The sequence below is a fragment of the Silurus meridionalis genome, chromosome 19 (genome assembly GCF_014805685.1).
Source record: "Silurus meridionalis isolate SWU-2019-XX chromosome 19, ASM1480568v1, whole genome shotgun sequence".
Taxonomy (NCBI): Eukaryota; Metazoa; Chordata; class Actinopteri; order Siluriformes; family Siluridae; genus Silurus; species Silurus meridionalis.
This window is the reverse complement of record NC_060902.1, coordinates 15947622-15954735: the sequence shown is the minus strand read 5'-3', so window position 1 is coordinate 15954735 and position 7114 is coordinate 15947622. Positions and strand designations below refer to the sequence as shown.

Genomic DNA, 7114 nt, shown 5'->3' with positions numbered 1-7114 from the left:
ATTAACGTAGAGTGCAGAAATGTTGAGTTTTGTTGGGTTTAAAAAATGCATTACACTGCACGCAAACACGCCACATGGAGTGACAGCTGTTTGTTTTTCGCATTTCAGTAGTATTGACATAGCTGCTGCTGCGTTCCACCCTGCCCTGCCCACACACACACACACACACACACAAAACCAGGTGCAGGACAGAAGCCCTGCAGATCTGCTGTATGTTTCTACAGGTCGTTTTTTTCCCCAGCAGGACTGAGATGTTCCAGCTCTACAGCTTGTGTGGTGTGAAAGGTTCAGGCAGGAAATGCCAGCTCAGTCCAATTTAACTGTATTCCATTTTTGTAGAACACTGTTGCTAAAAGGCACCGTCACACTGTTACAATGCAGCTTTAGAGGAAACTGGATAAAGATTCGGTTTTCTAATGAGGAAGTCGGAGACAGAGACAACCTGGGCGAAGAAAAAATCCCAGAAGAAAGAAGACGACTTGAATAATAATAAGAATAGGAATAATTATTAAAGTATAAAGTGACTATAGACAGTACATACTTGTGACCTGGTAGCAACACTCTTTCACAGTCTGGTTTAGTCGCTTACAACCCAGTGGGACCTCTGCTATACAAGATCCAGGTCAGATTATACACTAAAGCTGAATTTGCTCAATTTAAACAACACCCATGTGACCAACGCCAACTCCATGAAGAGATGCTTTACATGGGTTGGAGTGGAAGATCTCCTGCTATAGAGCTCGGGCCTCAACCATACTGGACACGATGAACTGTAACGCTGACTGCACCCCAGGAACCTCCTCACCTCACCTACATCAGTACCTGACTTTACTAACACCGTTGTGGCTGAATGAATCTCCACAATCACACTCCAAAATGTCCTAGAACAAATGGAGACTAAATGTGGAATCAGATGTTCAAAAAACAGATACCAATCTTTTCCACAAACCCTTGTCCATATATTGTAGATGTAAATGTACAAACATATGGAGAGAGCTGAAGATGTGTGATGTTGCTTCTGTTGCTTTTCGATGCGGAGCAAATTGTCTGTTCATTTGGATATTACAGATCATATATTTTAGTGTGACATTTCACATGGGGAAGAAAACCATTGTGCCTTGTCTCAAGATTCCATCTCTCTCTCTCTTTCTCTCCCCTGCTAATCTTCATCTTCTCAACAAACTGTAAAATGCCTCATTTACTCTCGGACTACTTTCCCCATCACAGCCAAGCAGGATGAACTGAATGTACATTAATCACGGTGGAGTAAAGGCCTTTGCACCTATTTAGAATTTGTTTCATGCATCTAATCACTAATGCATCTCTAATCTATTTAACATAAATGTAAGACATGGTGTGTGTTTCACACATACCACACATAGGAAAAAATAGCTAATAATTACTAAAGCTTCATTAAAAAAAATAAAAATAAGAAGAAGAAGGAGGAAAAAAAGAAGAAGGAAAAGGAGAAGAAGAAGAGTACATGAATGAAACCCTAAATGCATCAGGAAATATTAAAAGTGTTTTTCGTCATGTGAGCGACATCCTGTATAAGCATGAATAATGTTTAATAACCAAGACTAAACCCTATATTTACTCGGGATCATTCATGTGTCATTATGAAGAAGGTATTAGTTTATCAGTGTGTTTACGGACACTCAGTAGTTAGAACTGAGTGTAAGACTCAGTTCAGTACGTCACAGATTTGCTCCTGGTTCTCCCAGAGGAACACACTTGAGAGTGGAACACAAGCTCGGCACTACATTCTGGGATGCGTATCGTGTAACATAATCACGGCTCCGACAATCGCAACATGAGATTCTTGCCATTTTGCCTGACGCTTTACATTTTCGCTCAGGGGTGATTTGTTATCCTCGTGGCTGCGTCTCATCAGAGAGATTAGTGTCCTCCAGCCGAGCCCCATTCCAGCGGCCCACTTCCTAAAAGAGTGCAAGTGATGAAAAGAGAGTAAAAGAGAGAGAGATAAAGTGAGGGAGGAAAATAAAAGGGGAAGTGACAGAAAGGGAAGGGAGAGAGAGAGAGAGAGAGAGAGAGAGAGAAAGAAGGAGGGAGAAGGAGGGCCAAGTCCCAAATGTTCCATCTTATCTGATGAGGCATCCACTTCAATTTGCAATTTTAATGAAAATCAGACACCTGCACTCTGTGTATGTGTGTATGGATTCGTGTGTGAATTTGTGTGTGTGTGTGTGTGTGTGTGTGTGTGTGTGTGTGTGTGTGTGTGTGTGTGTATGTGTGTGAGTGTGTGAGTAGATGTGACACACACACAGAGAGAGAGAGAGAGAGAGAGAGAGAGAGAGAGAGAGAGAGAGATGGAAAAAGTAATTGAGAATAGAGGTAGTCTCTGAAGCAGATAAAGAGGCAGAAAAAAGAAAGTGTGATTAACAGTTTTATTTAGAACAAAAGCAGAGAGAGAATGAGAGAGAGAGGAGAGAGAGAGAGAGAGGAGAGAGGCGAGAGGAGAGAGAGGGAGATAAAATGTGGGCTCTGAGGCAGATAAATATGGGCAGAAAAAGAAGTAGAGAGAGAGAGAGAGAGAGAGAGAGAGAGGTGAAAAGACGAGTGCTGGGTGTGTAGTATACATGCCGTGGCCGTGGATCTGGTTACCTGCGCTGGGTTTTGAGATGGTGAAGAAAGAGAGTCTTTCATAAGATGCGAAGAGAAACAGTTCTTCTCACATGCTGAAAGAACGAGACACTGATGTCTGCAGTCTGCTGCCGGGCTGGACAGGAGAGCCGATTACTCCCAGGGGAAAAGAGTCACACCACCCTGATCCTACACCAACGTCCACCTACACGTCCACACACACACACACACACACACACACACACACACACACACACACACACACACACACAACAAAACTTTGTTCTGTCCTCCACCATTACTATACATCAGCAACTAGATCTGTGTACAGGGAGATCTGCTGCATGCAGGTACACACACACACACACACACACCAACAGATCATACTGGGACACGCCACACACAATGTGGAGTGAAAGAGGTAATTTGAGTGGGAACAAAATCAGAGCAGCATGAATGCAAATGAGGAAAGACAGAAATAAAGGAAAGAGTGAAGCAGACTACACAGTGTGAGAAAGAGAACAGAGACATAAAAAGTGACAGAAAGACAGGTGGGAAGGTGAGACATGAAAACAAAGCAGACAAGTTATAAAGTCTTAAATTTTATCTTATTTAATAGGAATAAAGAGGGGGGAGTGGTAGAGCAATGGAGAAATGAATAAAAGCTGAAAAAAAGGCAATGGGGAGATGGAAAGAGAGGGACTGTAGAGGTATAGAGAAAAACTGGTAGCAGATGAATGTAAATAGAGACAGAAAACATGTGAGACTGGAACAAGGAAGGGATAATGGGAACGGTATTGGGAATAAGAGAAAGAAGAGAATGTGAAAGAAATAATGTGTGAATAAAAAAAGAGAGAGAGAGAGAGAGAGAGAGAGAGAGAGAGAGAGATGGAAAAGCTAAAGGGTGGAGGAAAGAGTTAAAAGGGAGGAAGAAATCTTCAGACCAGGTGTGTGTCTGGTCTGGGAGTAATATGTGCAACCTGAGTGAGAGAGAGAGAGAGAGAGAGAGAGAGAGAGAGAGAGAGAGAACAAGAGAGAGGAGGTGAAATGGTGAGAGAAAAGATGAAAATATTTTTCCAGTGTGAAAGAGAAAAAGACAAATAGACAAACACCACTAGATAGACAGAAAGATAGAAAGTGAGGGATAGAAAGAGAAGAGGAAAGGAGGATAGAGAAATGAGGAGAGTAAGAGAGAGAAACAGTGTGAAAGAAAGAAAGAAAGAAAGAAAGAAAGAAAGAAAGAAAGAAAGAAAGAAAGAAAGAAAGAAATATAATAAGCACTGAAGCAGAGTGACAGAGGGTCAGAGAGAGGGGGAGGAGATACACAAAGAAAAAAAGAGAGACAAAGGGGAAGAGGGAGAGAGAGAGAGAGAGAGAGAGAGAGAGGGAGCGAGAGGGGTCATGGAGATATTATCAGTCCATTACCAGCTCACCTATTCAGACACACAAAGCCAGTTCCTTTCCTGCACAGTGGCCTTAATGTAGGGCCGAGCACACACGGCGAGCCTGGGACAAAAGCGCACCAGTGCAGGTGTTGGAAGATGCCACGGCCGAGTGAAAGATCTCTCAGTGTCCTTCTGTGTCCTCACGCTGGCACCAAACGAGGGACAGCAGATCCAGCGCAACCTTTCCACCCCTCTCGCATTTTTCACCGGTCAGTCGCTGCAGGAGCGATCTTTATCTCAGGTTCTCACCCTCCACTGTGACCCACACTGCACCCCCAGACAGACCTGAATGGACACATGGCTGAGTGCTCTTTACAAGGACACCGTGTGTGTGTGTGTGTGTGTGTGTGTGTGTGTGTGTGTGTGTGTGTGTGTGTGTGTGTTCCACCATCTTTCCTTACCAAAGTGTCATTCCAAAGATCACGACACTCCATTCTGCTGAGTTCTGCGGTACTTAATATGACAGCAAATCTGTTTTGTTTTAAGAAGTTATAAACAGATATGGCAGGTCCTTACAAACACACATTTTTATAAAAAATATTTAAATGTTTTGAAACCAGGACAACGAAAAACGTCAAACATCGTGCATTGTGCACCAGTAAATCCTGAAACTCAAAGAATGCTTGATTCAATTGCTGCAGACTGAAAAGGATCGTCCTAAAACTAACGATCTTGCCACATGAAGCAGGACAAAACACGTCTGCTTTACGGAGCTCTATTAAAAACACACACCTGTTGCTTCTTTTCCTTGCCCTCTCTGTGGCCATGGCTGAAGGGGGGGAGCAGGAGGGGTTAAGGAAGGGGGGTGGGTTGGAGTGAGGGTAGTGAGGAGGCGGTAATGGGGGTGAGGACAGAGCCATTGTCACCCCTTTAGGGTGCGGCTGGTGGCACGTGGGCCTACGCCGGCGCGCCTGGCCTTCACACGCGCCTCGGTGGCAGGTGCTCTGATGGATGTTCTCGCAACTGCCAAAGCAAACAAAGCACACACATGAAAGCAGACATACACATAGCTGGACCACTTGCTGACCAAAGGGCAAGCAAACAGGCCTCGGACCTCACCCTGGACAACACCTCATCTTTCCTGGGGCAACTTTTGTAGACCGAGGGTTTGCATGAACACCTCATTAAACTAATTCACATTGGACCTGTATGGGTGATGCTGTACCACAAGGATTTCTACAACAAGGTAGTTTTCTGGAAAACAATCCCACAGACGGATAACACCAAGCTCTCGGCTAATCAGATCGCCGCATAGAGCGAAGTGAGAATACCCAAGAACAAAAATTCATTGGAGATTTCTAAGGAAGCTAATACAGTGCACAGGTTTACAGCATCTAAAACATTTCAGTACCGACATTCTAACCTTGCATTATAACTAAAAATAACACCGCGTCTATTTCTTTGTCCAATTCGTCACGTCTCTCGAGCAGATCGCATTCTACTGAATTTTCAATCCGCCTCCTTGACACTAGAGTGAATCCATTGACTTCACTGTAATAATACATTTATTTCTATAGAGAAAACCACTCTAGTTAGCTAGCTGGGGGGCATTAAGAGTGTTTGTGTGTTACAGTGTTCACACAGTGGAAATAAACACAAAAGGAATGACATCTCGCTTTGCTTTTGTTTTTTTTTTGGCTTTTTTTTTTTTTTTTTTTTATTATTCAGATATGCCTCAAGGGACACTTTAAATTATTTATTACCTACAGTGAAAATTATAAGGACGTGTTGAATTATTATCAGAAAACAACAGAAGAAAGCCTGGGTGAAGTTCATTCCGTGAAAAAAAAAAAAAAAGATGTATTTAATAATGTGAATTTTTTCAATTCAATTTCATTTCATTTAAATTTGGCCAAAGCTGTATATATGTCTGTCAGAGCTCTGTAAACTGTAACTCATGACTGTAGAGGTCATATGAAAGACATGATGAAACACATTTAACTCATTATAAATAAAAGAAAAGAGAAAATTTCCAGATATAGAGCGTCATGTTTAAAGCATGTTGTTGCGTATGCTGTAAGTCTGAGCGTCTGGAATTGGATTTTGACTGACCCTCCAGGTCCTGATATAGTTCATGTTAGAAGCAGGTGGGGGTTTATTGGAGGCAGTGGGCATTAACTTAGAGTATTTTGTGATCCCATGCCAGGAGTCGGGTGGTTTGGGGTGTTTGGGATGGACTGCATAATTCCGAGACATCTGGAACAGCCCTTGGGTTTGCCATGACTACGGCACGCGGGGAGATGGACAGGTGTGTGTGTGTGTGTGTGTGTGTGTGTGTGTGTGTGTGTGTAAAACTATATCTTGGGTGGAGGCTCTTACTTTGGTCTGGTTTATGGGAAGCAACAGTGCACAGTATCAGATCTGCACACAAGCTAGTATCATTCCTCTTTTAATAGGGTGCCATTACTTTTGTACTATGCCAAGTCTGATTCGTTTAATGTATGGATTTGCTTGTATTTAAGGTAATTATACAAAACTGCAGATAAATTGGTGTGTAAAAAAGAAAAAAAGAAAAAAATGAAGTAAATAAGTCAGAAATCCCCAACCACAAGGTCCAGGCTGTGGAAGAGTCACAACAGGTCACAAGAACATTCTGGGGGAAATGTCACATCTATACACACTGTGTTTTTCATCGTCTATCCAAATTTAGATCTCAATGTCATCCATCCCTCTACATTTCCAAGTGTTTCAATGTGGATGAGAATTATATATTTTTTTTGCTTAAAAGCGAGAAAAGCTTTTCAGATCTCTATCCGGATTAATGTGGACGTAGCTTGAGTGAGTGAAGAAAGCACGCTTAGTTAGTTAGGGGATTTAAACATCGGTAGAAAGCTGCTGGACAATGTGTGTCTTGATGATGAGGGCTGCAATGAGAATCACAGGTGCTTGTGTTGCTTCCTGCTCCCCCAGTTCTGGCCTCCTGCTCACTCGCACAATACTGAGAAACATAACCAGACCCTTCTCCAGCCAAAGTAATAAAGATACTCTCTCTCTCATTCTGTCAATTCATTTTACTCTCCCAGGAGATGTTTTTTCCTAAATTTTTTACCTCAGATCGATGCTCG

General features: G+C 42.6%; 1 long non-coding RNA gene across 1 annotated transcript; it reads right to left on the bottom strand.

Moving 5' to 3' along the window:
- Positions 1-925: 925 nt before the first annotated feature.
- On the bottom strand, positions 926-4462 carry LOC124402350. Its single transcript, XR_006928701.1, has 3 exons — positions 4038-4462; positions 2626-2809; positions 926-1940 (listed from the first exon to the last, which is right to left on the bottom strand). It is a non-coding gene; the product is annotated as an uncharacterized LOC124402350 (long non-coding RNA).
- Positions 4463-7114: the final 2652 nt, after the last annotated feature.